This window comes from Struthio camelus, chromosome 1 (genome assembly GCF_040807025.1).
Source record: "Struthio camelus isolate bStrCam1 chromosome 1, bStrCam1.hap1, whole genome shotgun sequence".
Taxonomy (NCBI): Eukaryota; Metazoa; Chordata; class Aves; order Struthioniformes; family Struthionidae; genus Struthio; species Struthio camelus.
Window position 1 is genome coordinate 105,774,740 of NC_090942.1, and position 13,608 is coordinate 105,788,347.

The following is a 13,608-nucleotide window of genomic DNA, read 5'->3' on the forward strand; positions in this document are numbered from 1 at the left end:
CCTGAAGAGAACTGTAGCCACAGTATCTGACTTGATAACGGAGAGCATTTAAGTTCCTACAGTTGGCAAAGCAAATACATTGATGAATAAGGGCATTTCTGGCTGCTTCGGAGGAGTCTCATAAAATATATTAAAAACCAGTATGTAAACAGGAAGTTATTTTTATTCTGCCCAAACCCAGAGCCTTGACCATCTTAAACATGTCATTCTGTGACATGTTTAAGGCTTGTCTCCTAAGTTTTCATATCTTATGGATGACCGAAGCTATTCTTGTGATCGGGGCATTTTAAGGATAGCTTTATTTATGCTAATTCTCAAATGCCTGTAACATTAGCCAATCCCACTGCCTTCCTCTCAGAGTATTTCTAGGATCCCTCTCCTCCCTTTACTCATTTTCATGAAACTTGCAGAAAAATTTCTAAATACATCTGTCTTTCTGTCAAATTTGGTTGGAGTTAACCAAAAGATTGGAAAATTAATTAAGGGACTGAAAATAAAAACACATCAGTACTTCAGAAGCTAAGTTAAAAATTAATTCTTTCATGCAGTGGGAGATTCAGTTTGTATAAAACATTTCTTCAGGCTTAAGTGGAAACATTAGCTTTATGCAGAAGAACATCTCAGATATATGGATAGAAAACACCAAGCACTACTCCTACACTCCTAACAAAAACCAACTCCTGTCATAACAATATTGAGCGACACAACAGTTAAAACCCAAATCCCCTCAACAGACTGGTCCTAAAGCATTTTAACACGTGCACAGTCAAAAACAAAAGTTGCTAACTATATCTTCTGCAGAAAAGATGTTTTGAGAGTGCAGTCATCACTTAATGTTTGGGGCAACGACCACAGCATAGTCATATGCCACATTTGAACCAGTCATCAATAAATGGTTTATAAAGAACCCCTCAAAAATATATTGCATTAATCCAGCATACAGATCATAAAGTCATTCATCATGACACTGACTGGAGGCAGCAGTTGTATTATTTTAAAGTTAAAAAGAAATCTCATCTATTTATTTTGTTAGTGCTGCTTCCAGGCATATGCTCACTTAGCTTTCATTCAGACAGTGAATACATATATTGTATAAATAGCTTTCATACATAGTCTTCCTCCTCCTGTGATGTGCACAGCAATCACCTTTCTACTTGGAGGCTTTTATTCACTATGTAGATTACATGTTCTATCTCAAACTGCTTACTTCACTTAATTGTGCACTGGGAATACTTTGAAGGTTTGAAGGATATCTCTACAAGTGTTGCTATGTTACCAAAAATAGGTAATTGCTCTTTTTTTTTTTTAATTATAGTTACATCAGATTTAAGGGCTATACTAGACTAAGAAGGAACAAAAAGGTGTAATGTTGCTTTTACGTTTCAAAAGCAGAGCAAATCAAAAACTACAGGACTCTCCACATTTTCATTCTCTTTTACTTTTCTGAGATTCTTTCCCAAACAAACCACAGCTCAAAAAAGATGAACAGGTATGAACTCCAGGCTTGCTATTGTTGTTTGCAGAAAAAGTAAAACTACAAAATCAAACCAGAATAGGAAGCAGTCAGGCAAAATGTTCCTTCATTCCAAAGATATTTAAAAGATACTTTACTCATACCAGATAGCCTCTTAAAAGGGAACCTTAAATGGCATCCTTCTGAACAAAAGTAAACACAGGTAGGTTATTATCCTAAGCTCTCGTCTTGCCCTCCTCTCCTATTGTCCCTTCTCTACTCTTAGAGCTGACCATTGCACTTGCCTAGCAAACAGGCACGTCAATCTATCTAGTAGAAGCTTGGTGGGGGGAGAGGACAGGACAAACACAAACGCCGATGTTGCAAAACAGGTAAAAACAATGCTGGAAAGGCATGGGAATACGAGATCCTCCCTGCTAAGCAGCAACCCACACCTGTATCAGTTTAAAGAAAAAAATCACCATAGAATTAAAGGGCTTCATACTGGCACCGCAGCTCCCCAAGACAGCTTAGCAGGGCTGCCAGTTAGCTGCTGTCAGAAGAAGGTGTGAAGGGACAAGGTTTCCCCAAAGAGCACATGCTCCCATTGCTGCTACGTCAGAGAGCAACTGTATGGCCTCAGAGGAACTGGCCCCTCTAGCTGATGCTCAGGAAAACCAACTCTGAAAAGAGGAACAGTTTTCTGTTTGATCTGCCAATTAAATCAGCTATATTTTGATTGCTCAATTGCAAAACAAAACATTTGGGGAGAGTAAAAACTAATGGCCAAAGGCACAGGGACCCACTTCAATAGTGGTCATACAGCGGATTAGCTGTAAAATCCGTAACGTTCATGCCCCCCCCCCCCCAAAAAAAAAAAAAAAAAAGGCAGCAACATCACCTTTACGTTCCAAAATACAAAACATTCAGCTTGCTTGGGATCAAACCCTTATAACAAGAAAAATTCTATCACTGCTATACCTTTAGTACCCTGAGTTTTCTCCTAGATTCTACCTCAGCCAATTATTTTTATACATGCATATGTCAAACTGAGTTTACCTGATAGCATACATGCATGTCTTTTCCCAGCCATGGCTATGCTTTTATAAAACAGTATATTCCATGGAGGCAGATTTTGGGGATATAATCTGCCCTTTTTGCAGCAGAAGAGTATTTACATGGTTTATTAACAGGAAGACGTTTGTAAGGACTTTTACATTTGTTTTTGCTCTACCTGCTTCCTATTTGATGGCACTTTGTTGATCAGTAAGTCCTGAATGATCAAAAGATTATGCAGCAGTATTAAGCCATCTTTACTTATTTCTTCTAAGATTTGTCAGTTATGTAACATAAAGAACAGCATGGTCGAACAAGAGGCCAATGGCTGGATCAAGCCTACAAACCATTCTCATCTTCGGGACCTTTCCCAGAAGGCAAGAAGGGCTGTTAAAGTAGGAAACGCTGCCTAGGCAACTTGACACATCTCAAACATACAAGTTCATATGGAGACAGCCTTGCTACTGATGCTGAGGAAGGAGCAGAAGTATACCAGGCAGTTGCTGTGTCCCTATGCCAACAGGGCCACCCACTCCAGGTCCATGGGCTAGGAGCCCTCCCTTTTTTTGGCCTCCCCATCCCTCTCTCACAGCAGCTGCTGCTGGAAAAAAAAAAAAAGACACTGTTGTTTGAATGACAGAGATGGGTAAGCTACCACTTATGCAAACATAGGATTAGATAGCACTTGCTTATTCTTCTGTCCCAAAATAAGGTAAGGTTTGGTCCACAGAGAAGAACCTGTCCAGTAGTCTCAAACTCTGCTGAGCAGTTTACTTAAACTTACCAAGTCTGACAAAGCATAAAAACAAAGAAGCACATCCTTTGACTGTGTTTATGTTAACTCTTGCTTATGAAAACAGTAGCCTTGAGACCTATGACCTCAGTGTAATCCAGAAGCTTCAGCTGAATAGTACTGTGAAAACCATATATTGTTTCAACACATAGGGATAATAGAACATTATTTTTTGTACCAAGAGTGCTCTTTTCCCCCCAATACCTCCTTTAAAATTACTCCACAAGAAGAGCCTCCTTCTTGTCTTGACATGAAACAACTTCCATGGCAACTAAAAAAAAAAAAAAAACCTCTTCATGCTTATTTTAGCGAAGGAGTCTCGTAAAAAAAACTAGAGGGAAAAACTTCCCTCACAACAAGGCTTTATGCACCATTCACTAATGGTTGTTTAAACAAAGACTGGCTCATTTCCTCTCAATCTATTTAATGTTATTTTAAAATACTGAAATAGCAACATTGAGCATTTGACATCACCTTCACTTTAATGGTAACTGATTAAGATGTCACACATACATGAATATTGCTTCACAAAAGGAGCAGCTCATACCAGCAGTCGACAAATGCCACCTAGGAAGAGCTCTGCTTCAGTCCTTTTGACAACTGACTACTTTTTGCAATGCACTGTTAGTGACTCCCCACATTCACCATTAATTCAGTCAGAAAGCATACTGGTACAATAGCTTTCCCTGAAAATGAAAGGACATACAAATAGAAAGCTTATGTAACATGGAGCCAGTGCTTTCTTAGTGACCACACTTTTCTACTCCTACTACCCTTATTTTGGAAAGATTCCTGTTATGACTGCAGGTTACAGTATCTGTGATCTTTAAGTGTTAGTGAGCTCCAAAACGTCCAACAGAACTATCCAAAGCTAACCAAACGTCACTATTCAGTCTTCTGATTGTGTCGAATATCTGCAACCTAGACATTGCAATAAAAGCAAATGCTGCCAAGGATTACTGTACCTTAGATAATGCTCTAAGTAAAAAATTGAATATTGTATTATACAAGCAGATGGGGGGAGTATGAAAAAAATTCAGAAACTAAAAATTATGCTCAAGACATTTGCTGTATTTTGGGCAGGAAAAGTAAAGGAACACAGCTCTGCGTACTGAGCCACAGCCAGTTAGAAATGTCGTTCATCAGTGCGACAACGTTAGGTATTAACTTAGTCAAGCAGTATTTAAAGTTACTTGAAATATCAGGAGAAAGGGAGAACTGAATTAGCTATCAGTATACACTTACTTAGCATATTTTATCTAATGATCTTAAAGTACATCACAAACATTAAAATCTCAACCATCCTAGAAGGCAGGAAAGGTTTTCTTTGTTTGTTTTTTTACTTGAAAGAAATAGAAGTATCAAAACTCTGCAACTTGAGAAACTGAGGAACATATGAGCGAGGAAACTTGCCTAAGGTACCATGTGGAGGCAGTATAAACTGGTGAAAATCTCCGAAGCCCTAATCCCAGCTCTCTGAATTTACTCATACTATCATAGTTAAAAGCAGAATACTATTGCTTCATTTCATAACCAACTGTTATATTAAGGGTTTAAATTAATTTTGTATTTTGCTTTGCTATGGAACCTAGCAGCTCAAAGTTTCCCTTGCTGAAAGTGCCTCTGTCAAAAGATAAATTTGTTGCCAAATCGACATTGCAAACGATTTAATACATATTCAGTATCTAATTTCTTTGCTCCCCATTTAACAGCCTAGTATTTACCACTAGGAACTAGCCTTCTCTTTTCCTAGCTCTCTTCCCTACAATATTCAAAACCTTACATAGTAACTACATTATGCATATGAAATACCCTTAGCTGAATATGTGCAGGCTAAGTAAACGCATGCAACCTTAATGCAGCAAAGAAACAGGAACACCTCAGGGTATAATTTTGTCCAAGGGAAAAGGGGAAAATCTTGCTAGTACTTATGAAACAAACCCCCTCAAGGAATTTCAGTTGAGACAAAAGTATTCCTCAACAACAATAAAATTAACATTTGGTGATGATGGCTAGACGCCAAGCCTTGCGGTACTCCTGCAAGAGGCAGCGGCTCCCAGTTGCTGGCTCTAAGATCAAAGCTCAGAGACCTGGAAGCCTCTAACTTACACAGCAGAAAGACAATGCTAAGCCTGTTGGTTTATTCTGCCTCTTTGGAAGGCTGAATTTTCTGGTTCTCAGCAATTTTTTTACAAGCATAACAAACTTATAATTTGGAAAAGGTAAGATCTAGTCTCTTTTCATGGCTGCTACTGTTCTACGCTGCTACAAAGGAACCTCCATACTCTCCCTGCTCATCCAAGTAGCAGCTTCCATTCTTTCATTCACACATATCTTCACGTTTCATCAGAATCCTGATGAATAAACATGCTGCTCTCCAAGATCTACATGCAAAACTAAGTTTTTAACTATGAATGAACTGGAACAGCATTCCTAGACTCTCTGTTACTTCCAGATGTCATTAAACTAATTTGAAAGATGACAGCTATGAATGTATTCTCTTTCTTTCACATGAAAGGCAACTGTATACTTGAACATTGTTGTTGGATTATACTTGTGTTTCACAGTACTGAAGGAAGCTCAGGCTGCCTTTAAGTTTTATAATGACAGGTTCCCCGTTCTGAAAAGAAACAAAGTAATTGGAACTATGTCAACTTCCTCAGAGGACAATTCTTCACCTTGTGATGTAATTTCCCTCAGTTGCTGTTAAACAGCACATTAAATAAGATATTTATTGTATAAGGTCAAGCAGTCTTTCCAACAGCTGACACTCCATCAAATTGAACAAGAGTTCACAAAGAATACTCATTTCCTCTCCTTTGCACATGAGTACTATCAATCAGTATAGCCTCGCTACAGAACGGCAGGCAGCAAGAGATGGGTTCTCAAGAAGAAAGTTAGGATAGAACACTTCCTTTCTCAATAGTTGTCAATTCAGATTTACCTTGAATTAAACCATGTCATACTGATAAGACTCCTCAAAGGAGCAGAGCACTTTCTGCCAGAGTTTACTTAACATTCTAGGCTTCAAAACGGTAGAGGAGATTTTTTAAATATTACTCAATTGAAAGGTAATTTAACAGTGCCTTCATCTGATAACTCAGGGAAGGGTGTTTCCAAATTATTATTTTAGATTTCAGAATGTCTCATTTCACAGCAAAAGCACACGAGAATCTGTTTTTACTATAAATTTAAGTTTTGACGCTCAGCTGCAGCTTTGCACCGTGCAGCCGGTTTACAATCCCAACTTACATCGCACTTACAGACTTCCTATTCTTAGAGATTTTGGAAGGGCAAAAATTTTCTTCCTAGAACACTGTAAATAGAAAATAAGCTTTGTAAATAGAAAATAAGCTTTTTAGTACTGTAAACTTAAATTACCTTCTCAAGTCAAACAGTAATGAGACTTTATACATGCCAAACACTTGTTTCTGCTCATTGCAAGTTCAGAGCCTCAAGTAGACTAGCTAGCATGTTTTTTCTGTCTTTGAGTCTCTGTAGCAGTACCATATATCCTTATCTCATCAACTTGTGTTAGCAAAACTATTGCAGTTCTAATAGCGACTGCCACAGGTGTTGTGCAGCCTCCTGTCCTAATTCCCACTTCTACTCTTTCTACTATCTCTATTCAGTTATAAGTAGGACACACACCAATGCTGCTGCTCAAGTCAAAAATGCTAATTTTGGAAAAAGAAGCTATATATGTGTAGTCCATCATCTGCCTTAATTACTCCGTGACTCACTACATAAAAGTCAGGGTTGTCTAGAAGCTCTATATCCCAGTGTTGCCCAAGTGGACCTCATTAAAGCCTAAAGTCATTCCAAACGTGATACAGATATAAGGACTCTGTAGCTGGCAGTAGCTTTTATCACTTTTTAAACAATGCATTTCAAGCAACCAATTTACCTAGGTACTCTGATCTAACACTGTTTCAATCTCTTCAAATTCTTAATACCAAACACCACAAAAGAAAACATTCCAGCTGTTAATTTGAAAATTTATTTGGCTTCTTTTTCCTTTTTCAAACTTGAAAAGTGATTTCAAACCAGTTAAGAGTTATCTCCCTCATGAGAAAATTCTGATCACTATTCTGATCAACTAAAAACACTGACACCTGGATGTACTGAGCTGCTTGCCAGGATTACAGCAGGAAGAAAAGAGGATGAGAATTCAATCAGTCACACTTCTGAATATGAGTTCATTTATAGAGGGGAAAAAAATGTGCATCTTATTCAATAAAAGCATTATGAAAGGAAAGTGCTTCTTCAGTGGCATAACATAATAAGCAGTTAAGTGTTCAGGATTTCTTCTTTAAATATAAAAAGAAAGCAAGTCTTATATGGCTTCTCAAACAATTTGGAACTGAAAGATTCAGATAGCCATGCTCTTCCTAAAAAGTCTCTGCTTCCTCCCTGTTTTAAACACTGTGCAAATTACAATACAAAAAAACTAGCTGAGTTGAATACTCTCTAGATTTTAATTTCACTCTAGATTAAGGAACAAAACTATTACAATATACATGCATTTAGTAAAACGTGATGGTAAAGGAATTCCCTTCTCTGAAAAGGATGCCTGCCACAGGCATGATGCTCTGCACGATACTTTCAGAACTGAAATCATCCCTACAAATCACACATGAAACAGCATTTAAGTAAATGTGAGTTATCTCTGACATAAGGGCTGTGGACAACTGTTTTGAGAACATTTCAAGGATATTCCTCTTCAGTCTGACTAGATACCAACCTTTTTTTTTTTTTTTTAAATTATCCCCCCCCTATTATTGTTGCTGTCTACAAATATATATAGTGTGTGTTCGTAAGCAATCTCATTGTTTCTTTTCTTTTGTACTCCATCAATACCATCTGAGAAGCAGAAGCCAATGCAAGCACCACAAACTTGTGAAGCCAAATGTAATACAAACTCTGCCTAAAATCTTTAGGTGATACTATTTGAACTCTGCACTGTTTCAAATTGCTCTTTTCTACTTACATGCATTAATAGATAACTCAATGACAAAGGAGTAAGTCCATTTATCTTAAGATTTTTCCTTGTCTGTTTGCGACTTTTCTCGCAGGAAGCAGTTACCCCAACAACCCTTTACAATTACAACCAGGCAAGTGTCTGTCTCTGTATCTACTACACTGCAGCCATAGATGTGAAGTTCACCCACACGTTGCACTTTTTATGGGCTAAAGAAAGCACGGAGTATTTTTTTCCTCCAGAGCTCTTCTCTTCCTACTAAATCTTCCTCCTATTTCCTTAGTTTTGTCAAACATTTTAATGGCTTATTCCTCCTATGCGTCTTGTTCTACTGTGCTGCTTCTCCTCTTTCCCCAAATCTTTTTCTCCACCATAGCACTGCAAGAGAAGTGAGTGTGAGAGTGTTTGGGGAGCAAGGAGAGAATGCTAAGCAAGATATAAAAATGAAAATGGAATAAAAATGTCTCCTCTCTCACCCCTTTTCCCCCAAAGCCTGAATTATCTAGAGGAAGGAAACACATAGGAACCAAGAGGTTTAATTGTAAATGCTGTCATTGGGTTACTGAAATTCATCTTTCTTTCTCTCCATTAGCTACAGAGGCAGCCTACATTTCTCTGCAGTTTCTCCACGTTTTAAAAATTTGGATCACCTAACTTGAATAAATGCGATCCTCTTACGCAAGCCTATCACCCAGTGGCTTTCATTTTCAATAATACAAATTACAGGCTAATCTTTGAGTGTTCATTAAATATCATGTGCTTATTACGTATGACAATTTGGGTACATAAGGAACGCTACTTCAGGCCCACTACCCAGTACAAGACTCAAACCTGACCTTCTGAAAGTCATCACTTTCACTGACTATACAGTGCATCTCAGCAGATAAGCCTCAGTAGGTTCAGATTAGCTAGCACTACAGATTTATTCAGACAGCTTTACTTTAAACTCAAAATACATACATGGATATTGAGAAAAAGTTTAGAATATCATTCATGTGTATTAATAGCAAAAGCATTTCTTAATATGCACAACTACTTTTAAAGAAAAGTTCTGGACTCAGCAGAGCTTTGTTTACCCAAAACCCATTTACACAACAGCCTTCAAAATTTCCAAAAGAGCTACAATAAACCTTCACTTTTTTTTTCTATTCAAGTGTGATATTTTGATAGCTTTGCTTCTACAAATTTGTGCCATAGGCACAGTACTTTGTATGGTGCTCTGGGACAACGTAATAGGCATGGTAACACAATACTTCCAATGCAAATGGTATGTTTCTGTTTTGATAAAACCACAACTTAAGGCCAACAAAAGAGCAGAAAAGCTCTACATCCAGGAACTGTGGAAAAAGAATCCCCAGTTTCTCAGAAAATATGCCTTGTACACAGAAAATGAGAAATACAGGAATGTTTCACTGTTAAAACAGGCACAGCAATTTTCTAAGCTGATCAATGCCTGTAATTTAGTGATTACTGCTGAAACATGTTTCACTATTATCAATTCATTTAACATCAATATAGTGAGAAACAATAGTTGAGGTCACCATGAAAATACCCTCATACAGCATGAATCCTGGCAATTAACAGAGAGTAGAAAATTTACGTGCTAAAGTACAATCACAGCATTTACATCTGATAACTAAACTCAAAGAACGTCAGAGCGCGCTTTGGCTGCAATGCATGAAATGAGGAAGCGTTCATTTATTTTTGCTTTCTCGACAAGAGAAAAAAAAAAAGTGTTTTTATTGCCACACCACTTCCAGCAAGTGGATATGAAAAAGGAGATTTCATGCCAAAGTCAGCTGTTCAATCAGATAAAGGCAGCTATCCTATTTCCCATTGTATAGCTCGAGTTGGCTACAAGAGCCACATGGAGCTTCAAGGAGCACGTTTTTCCGCCAGTGCTGTATCATTTGATCAATAGCAAAGCAGAAGGACTGCTGGGTAATCTGAATCAAAGCTGCAGAAAAAGTGAGTCAGGCAGCCTGCTAACGCCAAGATAACCATGTCATCCTGGCACCCCACAGCAGTCCCAAATTGAGACTGTGGCATGGGGCAGAATCGCTCATCTCCATTCACAAACTGGTCATGGAGGTTTTCACTTGACTCAAATGCAGCATGTCTTCCAAAACTCACCTACAAGGATTTAATTACACACTTGGGAGACTAGCCTCCTTGTACCAAGGAAGATTCTCCAAATTACTTTCAAAACATTAGATTTTTAAACCCATATTACTTTGTAAAATTATATGTAGAAATTACTATATAGGCCTTTGTAAGCTATGTAGGAATTTATGAAGCCAATAAAATCCTGTCCTTCAAAGACTATTAGAAGCGTCTCTCTACCTGTGATGCTGTTCCAAGCAGATTGGAAGTGGCAAAGGATTGGTGGATTAGGTCACTTGATATTCAGAATTATGACAGATGAACCTGTTGATAGATCAATAGGTCAGAAAGGACCCCTGAGCAAGGTCAAGTTTAAAAGCTCAGCTTTTTACCAAGCAGTGTCCCTGAAACACCTTGGATTTCCCAGCCTTCTAACCTTTCTTCAGCAGCAGGCAGCTCAGCTCTTCAAGCCTTCCCTTTCTTAAGTCCTCTTCCACATATTCTGACGGCTGAAAAACATTACTACTGCTTCTCCTTAAGACTGGTTCCAGCTACTTAACCTAAGTTTATTACTAGAAGGAGAACCAAGAAATAACACACATGGGTCACAGTCGGATCTTGGAGAAAACATGCTGAAATATCTCAAAGAGCCATCAAATTTGGTTCTGGGCTGTGAAACAGGCACTGCAAAGTGTTTTAGCTCTTCTCACTTGAATCCTTTCAGACCTGATGACCTGGAGAAGACTTCAAAGCTGCAGCCAAAGTACCAAAACACCAACTTTAGTCCTAACAAACTCAAACTCAAGCCACTCCTTACCATTATATAACGAAATGCAAGCGAATTCCTTCACCTCAGTTCCACTAGGATTGCCACTCTTTAACGCAATAGTGGCACTGGTAGTTACTTACAAGATAGGTTCTAGTCTGTCTTGCATAAACAAAGCATGTAGTGTCTAATTCACATTAGAGACTTCTAGCGTACTAGTTTATTCTGCGCTTTTAAGTAGAAGCGACAGCGTTAAATGCAAGCAGTTCTGATTAGCTTATTTTCTGCGTCCTGGTGGGCAAGAACATAATCGAGCACCAATTCAGATAATCATAGAAGTATTTGGAGTGGAATTAGAAGAACACTGAAAGTAAGTTGTTTCATGAAATAATTATAAAAGATTATGCTTTTTTGTTTGCTCTGGGGTTTTTTGTTTGAGTTTTTTTTGCTTATGATTCCTCTCATCCCATTCTTTTAAATAAGTTTGAAGAAATAGCAGCATGTTCCTTTCTGATCTATATTGCAGGCAGGCCATAGGCTCATCCATTCGTAAAAGAGAGAAAGGGAACTCACACATTAACATTCAAGATCCTGTTTTTTCCATTCCACGTTTCCCTTTTTGACACGTTGAGATTTTGTAGAAGTAACAATTTTTCCCAAGCATCCCAGAAAACCTCCTACACTCCCTTTCAGTTCTTCCGAAGACTTTTCATTGCCAAGACTCCTGCAGTCCAGAGCTTTCAATTCCATATACATTCCGCGTTTGGTATCAACTGTCGTAACATTATTTTTAAATTCAACCTTAATTCATGCAAACACTGCTGGGAACTGTATGATCTAATCTCCACGCGACTGAAAAGTTAGAGTTCTGAGTTCGCAATTTTTCACGTAAAGTTAGGTCAGTTTGTCATTAGAAAGCTGCTATTCCTTCCAATAGCTTAATGTTTGGAAATGAAGAGCAAGAAGAAGAAAATACCTGCATTACAGAAGGCTATTCTAAGGATCACACAAACCTAGTGTACACACTGAAAGCTTTAGCAATCAAATCATACCAGCACTGCTAAATTGATAATACCCTCCAAGCACACAGGCATTAGAGCAAGACAAAAATGCTTGCATTAGTTGAGGAAGCATTTAGAGATACTAATACAAGCTACCCTAGCAATAGCACATTTACGCTGCTTACAGAAAAAATACTAATGCTAGTAAAAGCTGTGCTTAGAATAAGTCAGCAGAGCTTTTAGCACGGGACCCACACTTAGGTAAGGTGAAACAGCAGTACCTGCAACAGTATTTTGCAGTTTGCTCCACATTAGTAGCTCACTGCAAAAACACCTCAATCACGCATTTTTAACTCCAGTTCCAGCATACCAAAACTCAGTTTTCATGGTACGCTTATCATAGATGACAGGATAGAAAGGATATTTTTCCTTCGCTGTAGGAAGACAGCTAGAACTTTAGTTTTCCTTTTATGTTTTTCATCTTCCTTGTGGGCTGTCCATGACATTCTTCCATTTGCTAACGTGTGCTTCTCAAGTACCCATCTTTCTTCAGAAAAGGAGAGATGTGAAGAGGTCATTTCATTCTAACCTCACCTACACGGATATACGTTTGCTCAATACAATTTAATGCAAATGATGACTGAAGTATAAGACACAACAAGAAACAAGCACATCCTGCATTCTCTGCTTTTATTAGAGAATGCTTTCAGCATACTTAGGATAACAATTTTAGGCCTCATCTATACACAGCAGCAATTTTTGTCAAACTAAGCCATAGGTGGAGAACTTTTTCCTTGCTGAGGCCAACAGAGGCCTTACAAAAATACCTAGCATACCGTATTACCACACTTCACATTATTCACTGATGATGTAAAAAGTCAGATGACCCAGAAGGCTTGGGCAACCTTTGAGTTAAGCTAGTAAACTAGCTCTAAACAGATATACAATTATGCCAACAAAAGAAACGCACATCAGTTAAGCTACATGTTTTTAGTAACATTTTTATTGGGGCTAAATTTGGAAGAAAAATAGCAGAAAAAATGCTAAATGCTTTCCCTTTGACTGTCAGAAAGCAATGAAAGACAGGGCAATGGAGTATGAACTGAACACAGCCAGCTCTACCACCTGTGAAACGGAGATACACAACAACGAAAGCGCTCAGAGAGCAGAAACTAGCTGACCCTTTCCAAAGGCTGACTGGCAGGAAGTTTCCTGGTAAAATTTGTAGGTCAACAAACCCTTGAAATGAAACTAAGAATTAATATTTCACCTGCTTCAGGAAAGAAGCAGACTAAAAGAGGCAAGCCAGAACTGGAGAAATTCTTCTGGGAGAAGAGACATAACAGGCCACTGCTACTCTCGCGTTATTGAAGTACATGGATTTCTGTCAGCTGAAGAGGATCATGCCCATACTATGAAAAAAAAAAAAAGCATTTTCTTCTTCATTCCTAACAC

The 13,608-nt window shown here is 38.2% G+C and overlaps 1 protein-coding gene across 3 annotated transcripts in view; it reads right to left on the bottom strand.

Moving 5' to 3' along the window:
• The window catches only part of POU2F1 (POU class 2 homeobox 1), a 121,701-nt gene that overhangs the window by 94,546 nt on the left and 13,547 nt on the right, over positions 1-13,608 (bottom strand). The window contains exon 2 of one of the 3 annotated variants that reach the window (XM_068909618.1): positions 10,627-10,710. The exons of the other annotated variants lie outside the window; for them this stretch is intronic. The gene's annotated coding sequence lies outside the window, so the exon portion shown is untranslated. The remainder of the gene's footprint in view (positions 1-10,626; positions 10,711-13,608) is intronic. 3 annotated transcript variants of the gene reach the window in all.